The 12,371-nt window shown below is 51.1% G+C and overlaps 1 protein-coding gene across 25 annotated transcripts in view; it reads right to left on the reverse strand.

Moving 5' to 3' along the window:
- Positions 1–12,371, reverse strand: part of LOC138503201 (mucin-2-like) — a 1,598,433-nt gene that overhangs the window by 1,031,987 nt on the left and 554,075 nt on the right. The window lies entirely within an intron of this gene.

Consider the following 12,371-nt stretch of genomic DNA (forward strand, 5'->3'; position numbering starts at 1 on the left):
CCCCTCATTATTATTGTACAGAAATTCCTAATTCTCCTATTTATGTTGTTTTAGTACTTGTGTTAGTACAAACAATACATATGAAGAACCACAATGCATACAAATCAGAGACACAAACGAGGAAAATATCAATAAAATAAAGTTCATCATCATGCATAAAAATAAATTGTTTGTTTGAGGCCTGCTTATTGCCCCATATATGTGCACCATGAGCAGAGACCAAACCCTAAAGAAAGTACTTTAAGAACATACAAGATGGTTAACGTCTAAGGGCCCGATTCATAGAATTTAGCGCATATCATGCACAAGCACCGCATGGCGAGAAGGAGCGTGTGCCAGTTGCGGCGGAAAGAAACAATTGCACGGGCCACATATTCATGGATTACCCGAGGCATCACTAGCCGTGGCAGTGCCAATAACTCCCCAACACACCCCCACGCGCAGTAAAAAGCCTGCGAAATGCCTAACACAGCTCAAGCCCCCACGCCATCCCAGGCCCAGCATACAGCCCCACCAGTCAAATCACAGGAAAACTTGGTGTTTCCACGTGATTCTCTGAGGTGCGTCCGGGGTACGCAATGAGTTTCCACGCGATTCTGATGGGGTGCGTCCGGGGTACGTGATGAGTCCACGCACAAATTCACTTGAAGCTGACCCCTCCTGATGGACAGCACACACCAGCCCCCATCACCTGTGAACACACCACCAGGCAGCCCATACCACAAGGGACCCCTCAGCCCCCATCACCCCAGCCTGCAGGCAGCCCACACCACAAGGGAACCCCCCATCACCCGTGAACACACCCCACAGGCAGCCCATACCACAAGGGACCGCCCAGCCCCCATCACCCCAGCTTGCAGACAGTCCACACAACAAGGGACCCTACAGCCTCCATCACCCCAGCATGTAGGCAGCCCACACCACAAGGGACCCCCCCATCACCCGTGAACATACCCGCAGGCAGCCCACACCACAAAGGACCCCCCAGCCCCCATCACCACAGCCTCCAGGCAGCCCACACCACAAGGGACCCCTCAGCCCCCATCACCCCAGCCTGCAGGAAGCCCACAAAATGGCACAAACTTTTAGTGCGGCAGAAAGGATTTCCACACTGCGTTTGCACAGTAGCTTAAGTATGAAGAAAAGCTGTAGCTGAGGCAGTTGTTCCTGACAGTTCCTGCAGATCTTGCTGTTCCTGAGCTTCAGTCGTGGGGACAAGGAGGACGGTGGGAGCTTACTGCACTGCCCAGGGAAGAGGCCACAAGCTTGGTAAAACGTCGGGTTTAAGGTGTGAGTGCCTTAAAGTCCACAAACTGGTATCCTTCTCACTGGCTATCCTGTTTTCAACACCACTCTGATGAAAATTCGACCAGTATGGAGACGGTGTCCAGGTGGCTTACGAGTTGGTTGTTCCCACCAGCTCAAGGGAAGAAGTCGTCCTTGCAGGGGCTTCTCTGTCGAAGGAGTTTCAGGCAATTTGGACCTCCATCAGGGCTTCACCGGGCAAACCAACGGTCCAGGAGTTGCAGCAGTCGTCTTCCTTCAGCTCACCTTCGGTTCTTTCGTTCCAGTGGATGACTCTGCCTTCCAGTCCTAGAGACTCGCCTTTTAAACAGTTTTCCCCCATTCATTCCAGCCTAGCTGTCACTCACCCACCAGGGTGGCTGTCCTTGCCGGATAGTCAGCCAGCCAATCACACCAGAGTGCTTTCAGGTCTCCTAGGAGACTAAGCACAGGGAGTCTCGGGCACCTCCCTCACATTCTCTCCACCCCAGACACTCAGGTGCTAGAGGAGGGCTTCAGCACTGAAGCCCGCCAAAGGAATCGAACAAAGGGACCTAACCTGGTTTGGCGCGCATTGTTAAACACAAGAAGGACCTTTCCTAAAAGAAACAGCGAAAAAGGTTGACTGGAGTCTGTTTTTACAGAGGGGTCATGGGCACCATATTGAAAAACATGGCTGACCCGATTTTTAGCTACCAGTGTTCGCGGTCGGGAAAAATCATGGTAGTTCATTCTAGAACCACTGCCACCAGCCATTTCAAGAGGAAAGGGTAACATGTGACTGCAACATGAGTGCCTAGACACAGGGGATGCTAGGCAACCCCTCCAGCCCCCTATAGGAAGATAGTGGGCCTCATTACACGGTAGGCGCTAAACCACGGTGCTATTATGACCATGGTTCATGCCGGTACCATACCGGTACCACCATGGAGAAAATAATTCCCCCTTTCTCCATGGCCCTTCCCCATTCCCACTTTTGTCCCATAGGGCTCAATGGGAATGGGGAAGGCTGTAATTAGGGTACCGCAAATTGCAGTACCGTAATTATCACCAAGGTCCCTTTGCGGGTCCCTACTTTAACGGCTGGTCTAGACCAGCCGTTAAGGTCGGTCCCGCAAAGGGACCTCATAGTAAGGCGGTAAGGGTTTACCGGTACCGGTGCCCTTACCGGTACCGGTAAACCCTTACCGCATTCCGTGTAATGAGGCCCAGTGTGTCTATGAATTTAAAAAGACTAGCAAAGTCAATTTAACTTTACATGCTCTGGGAGACGGTAGTCAGTCCCAGAGAAGGTATTTGAACCTTGGGGAGTCTGAAAGACACCCCTGTGCCAACGCACTGAAGGTGATGTTTGACAGACAAGAAAAATATGATGCCTATGGAGTTGTTTAAAACTCCATATCCAAAGAACACAAAAGTAAAACACACATCAAAATACATGAAAGAGTGGGGAAAAAGGCTCTCACTCTTTCCAGATAAAAATTAAAATCATAGAAATCCAGCAAAGTTGCTGGGGGTCTCAAAAGGTAAGGGAAATTAGCCCATTTTTGAGAATTCTCCCTAACAGACTCCAACGTGCACCTCTCAAACTCCCTGCAAGTCTACTCGAGTGCCTCAGCCTGCCTCTCTGCCCGAGGCAGTGAATCCTTCGCCATGGCCATGGCGAGTCTTGCCTTCCGTGCCCACTGCCACTCTGCCCTGATCTGCTGCCCCAAATGCTCCAACACAGAAGACATCCTTGTTGTAAGGTCCACGTGTGCCTCCTGCATGATGGCCAATACCTGCCTCTCTGCCATTGATGGTCCGAGTCCTGTTGCTGCCAAATAGCCCAGTGCCTCCGGTATGATGTTAACCCCTGGTGCCGTCGTGCACATGACCTGCTCCTTGGTGTCTGCTCTTCCTCCATTGCCACAGCTCCTGTCGCCGGCTGGATCTGTGTGGTGACCACCTCGGCTGATCCCACTTGGACTCCCGACTCTGGCAGGGGTGTGTTCTCTACCAGACTGGCCGCCGGGCTTGGGACAGGTACACAGGGGGCCCTGGTGGTATCTGGGATGGAAGACGGCAGGGAGGACGACTGGCGTACAGAGGAGGAAGACGGGAAGGGGGGTCCCATAAGTGGCCAGCCGATGCACCCATTGCAAGACAAGGCAATGTGCTAGCCAGTGCAATAGATGGACGACCTCATCATGATGACGTGCAAGCCCCCGATTGGCAGCCTGCACATCATCACGGATGGTGCCTGTCCACCTCATGACACCGACTAGCACAGGTTCCACCCTGTCCCGAATGGCGACATCCGCAGGTATTGGTGTTTCCGTTTGTGTTAAAACATCTGCCACCTGCGGGTGGGTCCGGCCTGAGACATGCCCGCAGGTGCATACTGATCGCAGTCCCAGGGGCAGGATTAGGCACAGATCCCTCCACGGCGACCTGCACTGCCTCCTGAACCTGGACTGCACCAGTCACACCCAGGTCATCACCCCCGCCGGGCCCAACAGGCTGGGTTGATGCGGCCTCCTCCTTCCCCACCAACCTCAATGCCTCCCCACCGTCTTCCGCAGCGTCTTGCCCCTGTGCGGGCTCACCTGTCCCTCCCACTGCAGAGGAGTCCAGGACCACCTTCACCCTCTTGGACCTACCCTCAGCAGCTGGGGCCATTGTCTCGGACACAGCACCAGTCTCTTCGCTCCCTGAAGATGAAACTACCTGGGAGCGTTACTGAGCCTTGCGTCTGTGCCTGGTGGAGGCACCCCTGCTGCCTTGCTCCACAGCGCCTTCTCCGCCCTCTTCCTCCATCGTCGCTGTCGATAGGGAGACATTGAATACAAGCATCAGGGTACTGAACATATGTCTGTTTGTCATAAAGCAAATGTACATGAGTGTCACCGTTTAAGGTCACAACCATCATCACCTCCACGACACACACGTCAGTGCATTCACCTCACATGCCTCATGGCACATACACATCTCACACACATCAGCTGACAGTCATGAAGCAGGCCATGGAGCTAGCACATCAGAGTGCACAAGAGGTTGATTTAGCTGCATGAGTCAATCACACAATCTACTGCTCAAGCAACATCCATCCTGGAGTGCTAGCCAGTCACACACTCACTCTTCAGACACATGCACATATACACCATGCATGTCCATGATGTTTGAAGAAGCACACATGTGTGACACCTCTCACATGGCCAAATCCAGACGCATGAAACCAACCATGTGCACGTCATTACAGGCTGCCGTGCATCACACATTGCTACACGATCACTGTTGTTGTCACACATGCTTGAATGGACTCACATGCAGCACTGTCTGGGACATGCAATCAGATATCCGTACAAGAGGCTTACCTGCCATGAGATCAAGGTGCACACTCCAACCACACATCAACATGCACATGCACTGTTGAGGGCACCAACACATGGACACTTACCAGTCGACTACAGACAGATCTCCAAGACCTGGGTGTGCAGCGCCGGGTAGAACCGCTCCAGGACCTGCATGTTGTCAGTGGTCAGATGGACCCGGCGCCTCCCTTGGTCGTCACCAGCATTGACGAGGCGCCGGGCCTTGCTGCGGGTCCTGGCTTTGTAGTCCTCCCAGCGCTTGTGGACATGCTGGTAGTCGCGGGCTGCCACCCCCTCCTTGTTGATGGCACCCACAAGGTCCACCCAGATCTTCGTCCGTCCTTCCTTGTCGACTTGCGGTGGTCTGTGGAAGAGGGCATCATGATGCCGCAGGACTTGCTTCACCAGGATGCCAACTTCCCTTGCAGCGAAGATAATAGCCCTCTGCCTCGGTGCCATGTGGTTGGCACTTGCCTACGATGACGTGGGTTCAGACATGGCAACCCCCAAGGCGGGTGTGGGTGGGCAAGGTGGTCCTGTGGCTGAGCTGTGGAGTGGTGGTCTGGCACGTCGGGAGTCTTCTGGATCAGCAGAGGTGGTCACAGGTCCAACAACGACAGGAGCACTGGCAATGGCTCTAGAGCAGGCACCAAAATTGCAGGGCATGTGGGCAGCTGGCACACATAGTGGGCAGGCAGCAGCAGATGGCTTTTAGGAGGGAGCTCAGAGCACTTGGAGGCAGGTAAATGGGCTGTTAGGCAGGAGCGTGGGTCTTCCGTGTCACTCGTGTGGACAGCCCGAAAGAGAGTGACTCTGCATGTGCGCAAACAGCGCATTAGCGTGGAATCAGGGGAAAGGCCCTAAGCGCGTAATTTACGTGACACGTGCAGAACATTGGGCGTTGGCATTCAAGATCGGGATAAAGGTGTGCGTGGAAAACATTACAATGTATGTGCAATTCGTAGAGGACGGACGCGTGGGTGTTTTTCCTTTACAGGTGGGCTACCGTGGGGTCACGCACACGTAATTTTCTTTTTTGGGATGCCTGTGCGTTACGCGGCCAGTTTATTTTTCCCCACGGGTTACATTGAGCCTTGCTGGAGCACACTGGTAAGTTTTACATCACGTACCCTGCCCCCTCACTCAAATAGCCCAGGACAATTGATAGCTGCACCTCCCATTGCACTAATCCATCAGTGCCATGCCTGGGAGGCCAAAAGGTGGGAAGCGAGGCAAAGGTGGGCAAGCTGGCTGAGGTGGGCAAAGTGGGCAAGGTGTCAGAGGTGGCTGAAGTGAGCGCTTTGTCAGAGGTGTCCCAGGTGTCAGGGTCCATGCAGGGAGAGGTATACTCCCCACCCAACCGGGTCAGAAAGCTGCAGGGGCAACTGCAGCAAACCACCACCTAGGCTTAGGGGTCACCCAGCCAGGACTGCAGTGGTCCCGGCCCAGGCCCAGAGTGACTCAGGGGTAGATTTCCTTGTCCCTAAGGCCAAGACACGTGTGGTGCAGGGTCCTGGCATCAGCATCCATTTACGTATACCTGCAAGCCGACCTTCTGTCGTAACATTAGTGGCTGTTGCCATAGGCAAGTCCACTAGTACTCCAGCCCGTACTGACCCAAGTGGTCCCAGCCACTCAGGGTCTGCACCACCTTGCAAGAAGCAAAAGCGTGCTGTAGCGGTACTGACTCAGACCCAAGACACAGCACAGGTGTCCCACACGTCGAGGAAGAGGAATTTCTGTGATGAGGAACTGGACATCCTCGTGAACTATGTGGTGGAACACGACCGTGACATGCTGGTGCAGGCAGGGAGCACACATAACCCTGCTCAACATATGGCCCACTGGCAGTGCCTCGTGGATCGTATAAGCACCTTGGGCAATGAGAGGCGCACAGCTGGTGAGGTGGTGAAGCGTTGGAATGACCTCCAACGCTGAGCCAAAGTTAAGCTGGCTGGCAAGTACGCCTCTACTCTGGTCACCAGAGAACGATGAACTCACTCCACATGAAGTGATCATTAGTGATTTCATTGAAGTGGAGCAGTTCCAAGGTGTGGCAGACCTGCCAATGTTGAGGGATTGTCCGGTGAGTGGTGATGGATGTGTGTCGAGGCCATGTGTATATTGCTTGGATGATGTGTTATGATTGTCTGTCAGTTCTGACTACATTAACATGACTGCCATGGGTGAACCATGTAATGTTGGACTGATACGTGCATGTTGTCATGCAGACTGCATACTAACGATGTGCTGGAGATGGTCTACGTCCTTAGTTCTTCCGAACTATACACTCTTTTATGTTATCCTTACATTCTATATATGACACCGGTCCCCAGTAATAATTTTATTTTTGATTCCACTGGATTTCTATTTTTTGGGTAAACGCAAAAACTTAACGTGTGTGCAAAACTTTTCAATCGCAGACTTGCCTTTAGGTATGTGGGAGGGTGAGAGCAACCAGTGGTTCTGATGCGCCCTACCCTGGTGTAACCCTCATGCAGCGCTCTGTTCACCATACTCGCCCCACTCTCAAAGGAGTCAAAGGAAGACCAGTTGAGGCAAGAAAATTGAGCACAAGAGCCCTAGAGAAAAGCCTCTAGTTCCTCTCTGCTCCAGGTCCCGGGATGATTGTTCCCCTTTACAATAGATTCTGGATACTCTGGAATAAGGCAGAGACCCTTTCCCTGCTTTCTGGGACCACCGTTTTACTCCTGACAAAGAAGAAGTCTTTGAGAAGTCCACCTTGTGTCCCTTCTCGGTGATGCTGCAGACCCATGGATCAAACCCCATCACTTTCGACTGGTATGTAAAAGCCCTCAGAAGGCCTCCTACCGGGTTCAACTCTTCCAGAGATGGATAGTCTGGCTCAAGGTTTTCCAGTACCAGTGGATGTAGATGGTGCATGCTGACCTCTGCTCAGAGAGGATCTACATCTCCCTGGCAGCGATCGCCTCACTTGGCATACCTTAGACCTGCATGGCTGTTTCCAAGGGACACCTGCTTTCCTTGGAAAGGGTAAGAATATTATCTGTCCTCAAATGGCTTCTTTATCATTCCATCCAAGTCGCGTCCAAAGAACATCTGTCCCGGGAATGGTATATGCGGGATCCATATTCTTCTGGGCAGCAGCTGTCTTTCATTCCTGAATATGAAGATTGCATCTGGCCGCCACTGCTGCACTCCCTGATATAGCTGCAGCTGGAATTGCGTCCATCACTGTCTGACATCGGATGCACCTATCATTCCATGATGACAAGAGTCTTAACAGTCTGCTTCCTCCTCCATGAAAGAATAAATCTTTTGTACAGCCTTAAGTGCAGATTGCGCTAGTAGACTAAGAACATTCATGATTGCAAGGAGAGGTTTGATCTTGCATAACCCTTCATGACTGCATTAATCACATCTCTGGAGTCCTTATCCTCTGCAATCATGATATGATATGATATATGATATGGCATTTATAACGCACCTGTACACACGTGTTTCTAGGCGCGACAAGACAAGATGGGGAGCATAGGGAGGACAAAACAACGTCCTTACTAGGCCTTGTGTCATTCAGATCGCGCAAGTGCAGGGAAGTGGAAGGGGAGAAGTGCCAAGGGGGTGGGGGAGGGAGTAGAAGTGCAGGTATTCAAAAAGTGCAGCCAGCAGGCGGCTCAGTGCAGGTAAATAAGAAAGTTCGGCCAATGGGTGGCTAATAACTGCAGAGAGAAGGGACTGTAGGGTTACAGATACAGACCACAAGTGCTGGGAGGGGAGGGGGGGGGCAAGGGGCAGTGCAAGGTGCAACTGGACATGCAGGGACCTGGGCCCAAGTTCAGAGGGTGGCCAGGTGACCAGTGTGTGGAGCAGACAGGTCATCAGCAGGGGAGAGGAAGAGAGAAAGCAGAAGCGAAGAGGATGGTCTTGAGTTGCTTCGGGAACCGGAGGTGGTTCTGCTCAAGTTTTAGAGAGGCATGGAGGATGTTCCAGAGGGAGGGCCCAGCCAAAGATAGAGATCTGCCCCCAACTCTCTGCTTGGAAAGACTACTGACCCTCAGAGAGTTGGAGGTGGATGAGCGGAGAGCTCGAGTAGGGAGATGTTTAGAAAGAGACAGTTGGAGGTAGTCCGGTCACAGGCTCCAGAAAGCCTTGTGGACGATGCAGAGTGTCTTGAACTTGATCCTTGCTACCACTGGGAGCCAATGAAGAGATTTCAGAGCTGGAGAGATACGATGCCTGGGCTTGAGGCCAAGGACAAGTCTTGCAGTCCTGTTCTGGATAAGTTGCAGAGGCAGGAAGATTTAGAAAGAGGCTGTTGCAATAGTCCAGTCTACAGAGGACCAGAGCTCTGGAGACAGTGAGCTTCTGGGGGAAAGTGAGGAAAGGAAGAATACCTCTGAGGAGGTGCAGCTGATAGTTTGACTTCTTAGTGATGTCAGAGATGTGAGCAGAGAAGGAGAGGGTGGAGTCGAAGATGACCCCAAGGTTCTTAGCCTCACAGATGGAGCAGGAAGAGGTCCCAGAGTGGGCGGCCAGGGCGAGAAAGGAAAGGAGGGAGCTGGTGTTCCGATGAGGAGGATCTTCATCTTACTGGCATTAAGTCAGAGATTATTGGCAGCACACCACTCCTGAATTGTGGACAGACAACTGGAATGAGAGAAGGAGTAGAGGTGGCCGAGAGGAGCCTGAAGGAGAGCTGGGTGTCATCCGCATGACACTAAAAGTTGGAGCAGTGAGCAGCGATGCAGTCGGCAAGAGGTGCCAGGTATTGGGTGAACATCCAGGTAGAAAGGTTAGACCCCTGAGGAACACCACATTGACGCCTTCCCTGTAAAATGGTGGATCATGGAATCCACCTTGACATTCTCTGCTAGATAGGTGGCCATATCCTGGACCGGATACCTTTTTGATTGGAATGCAAGGATTATAGTCTTCTCTAGGTCCACCCATCACCTGTTAAGTGCTTTTTGACCTGAAAGTAAGACCGGAAATGTGTTTGAGGAGATAGCATCATATCTGCTGAGATAATCCCTTTTCTCTTCCTCCACTTTGCCATCTGGCAAATCCAATGTTCCCATACATTAGCAAGGTGACTTCTTGTTTGAAATGCACTATCCCTTAGCATCTGGATCTTCTTCCTTAACTCATATTTTCTGCTGCCAGTGTGCTCTCTCTTCCTTTACTGCAGCTGCCACATTCCTCTGTTCTGGGGCGGGAGGAACCAGGTACTCCTTTAGCTGCCCCTCCACCTTTATGGACAGCAGAGGAGGGTATCTGGTCCATCTATGGGATCTGGTGCTTCTAAGTGAATGTTATGTATTGTCATGTTATGTTATATGGCATTTGTATAGCGCCGAGTGCCATTGGTAGGGCCTCAAAGTGCTGTGGGTGAACGCCCTTGGAGGACGAAAGTCCAAGGTATGAGAACTTCTAAGAGGATTTTAGAATGCGTGTGCTCATCTTAGCCAGTATGAAGGTAGGTAGGGGTGGCTAAGTCCTTGCTAGAGACCAATGGATATCTGGCTGGTGTATGGATGCTGAGATGGGCTGTCTGGAGAGTAGGCGAGTCAAGGAGACTCACTATGTACCCAACTAGACCACTTTTTTTGTGGGACTTAGCTGCATTCTAGCGAAGGAGGTGGTGTGCAATGTGAGTATGAGCAGTGGATTGTTTCAGATGTATGAGTGTGGGTGGTCATGCTCCGGCAGGGACACAGCTTTCTTCCATTGAGATGGAGTGCGATACGTACCCGGGAGTCATGGCTGGTGTGTAGTTGCGATGAGTAAAAGCAGATCATATCATGCGGATTGACTGGAATCCTTTCTGTGCGTGCTTGGTGCTCGGTACTGTTTTGTTGTCTCCTCAAATGATTTATCGGAGCCCCCACCTGCCAGTCTGGGGGTGATAGTTCACCATGAGTTGGACTAGGTCTGTCAAGATGCAGAAGGGAAGACCCAGGTCTTGAATGCCTTCCGGAGGGTGAGGTGGTCTTCAATGTGGCGAATGCTAGAAGGGCTAGAGTTCCACATGGTGGATGCTCGGATGGAGAAAGTGGATCCCCCCCATCATGAATGAATGTGGAAGGAGCGGACTGGTCACAGAGTGTCCCTGTAATGCCTGCTCCACACATGCCTCAAATTACTCCTATGACTGGAGTATGCAGATCTGTGCAGAGATTCTGTGAAATTCTCACTGTCTGGGGAACGGGAAAGGGATCACCTATTCCGCCAACATTCAGCATTCATACTGCAGCGGCAAAGATTGCATAGCCACTAGAGAAACCTTCAGAAAATCCCAAGCAGAACCACTGCACTACCTACCTGGTGTGCATGTCTCTTTAACCAGCCTGCCTGCATTCTTCCCAGGTCATGTGCATTTCCTTCTCATGATGTCACATTCCTGAAGACAGTCCACGAAAAGACGCCATCCTCTAGCACTGAGCTGTGCATGCTGCATCTATAGAGAGATCAACATGGTCCCCTGAAACATTCGGCTTTGCTGGATGCTTTAGGGGCCAGCAGTCCACCAATTCTCCTCCCCTTTCTACACTGCATACCAACTGTGGGCTGGAAGCTCCTTGAATGGACACGACCCAGCTGCAGCCCATCTGTTTCACAGAACGAAACAATCAGGAGGTCCTGGGTCGCTGCTGATCCTTACATAATTAAGGGAAGGGTTAGATAAGGAACTACAGTAGTCTGGGAAGATAGGCAAAGAAAACTCCTGTGAAAATATTCTGAGGATCATCGTAAAAGTCATAAGTGAGGATTGCAAAAAGGGAGGGGTCCAAGGGTAATGCTGTTCCGCTTCCTTATGTGTTTGTGTGTTTTCCACAAGTCATGCCCATATCCAAATGATGATAGCAGTAGACCTCTCGGGTGGAACACAAACTATTAAGGCAACCTCCCACTTTCTTGTCACAGATATACCATGCATTCTTTCATAACTAGAAAATGCATCTCTGTGGGTATGGGAATGGGGGGCTTGGTTGCTGCTTTGACTTACCGCATTTGTAAAGCTAGAAGTGGTCAGGCTCTCTGTGAGAATTATTGATAACTCTTCTTGTCTCCTATGGATGCAAAATCTGTGAAGGGCTTTAGTGTTTCCTTCAACCAGATCCCAACCCTAAAATCGCGATCAGTTTGTTATCAAGGATATACTTGTTGAAAGTGATAGAAAATGATACGGTGACTTTCATCATCAGGAGTCTCTCGCATGTTATTTATTTACTTATAACATGTGCATTGTGCATATTACAATATTGCTTGGGTCACAGTACCAGGTGATCAAAATATTGGCCGTAACAATAGCCAAAGCAGGAAAACATGAGAATCGAAATGGAATTCGGATAGCAGGAGAAAAGCCGAGCCTTGATGTCTTTCTTGAATTAATAAGTCTCAGATGGTGCCAGAGAGGTTGATGCAGAGTTTGGGTGCTTGGGTGAAAAACGGCCTGCGGGATGGTTGGAAGTGGCTGTTATAACTACGTGGGCGTTGGAGGATCCAAGTGAATACGCAGGAGTATCTGGAGAGAGATTGGGCCATGCATATGGATTTCAGATAGAATTATCTAAGTTTGTTTCTGACACAAGTCAGTGGATGGGAATCAGGTCAGGGATGACGTGCTCTCATTTCATATGTCCAGGTTCATTAGTGGTGGTATTGCTCTCAATTTTCTCAATTCTGCCCAATCTGCATTCCAGTTGTGACCATCAATGCATTTCCACTACCTTCTTACACTCATTCATCCAC

This window comes from Ambystoma mexicanum, chromosome 11 (genome assembly GCF_040938575.1).
Source record: "Ambystoma mexicanum isolate Mex_15411 chromosome 11, UKY_AmexF1_1, whole genome shotgun sequence".
NCBI lineage: Eukaryota > Metazoa > Chordata > Amphibia > Caudata > Ambystomatidae > Ambystoma > Ambystoma mexicanum.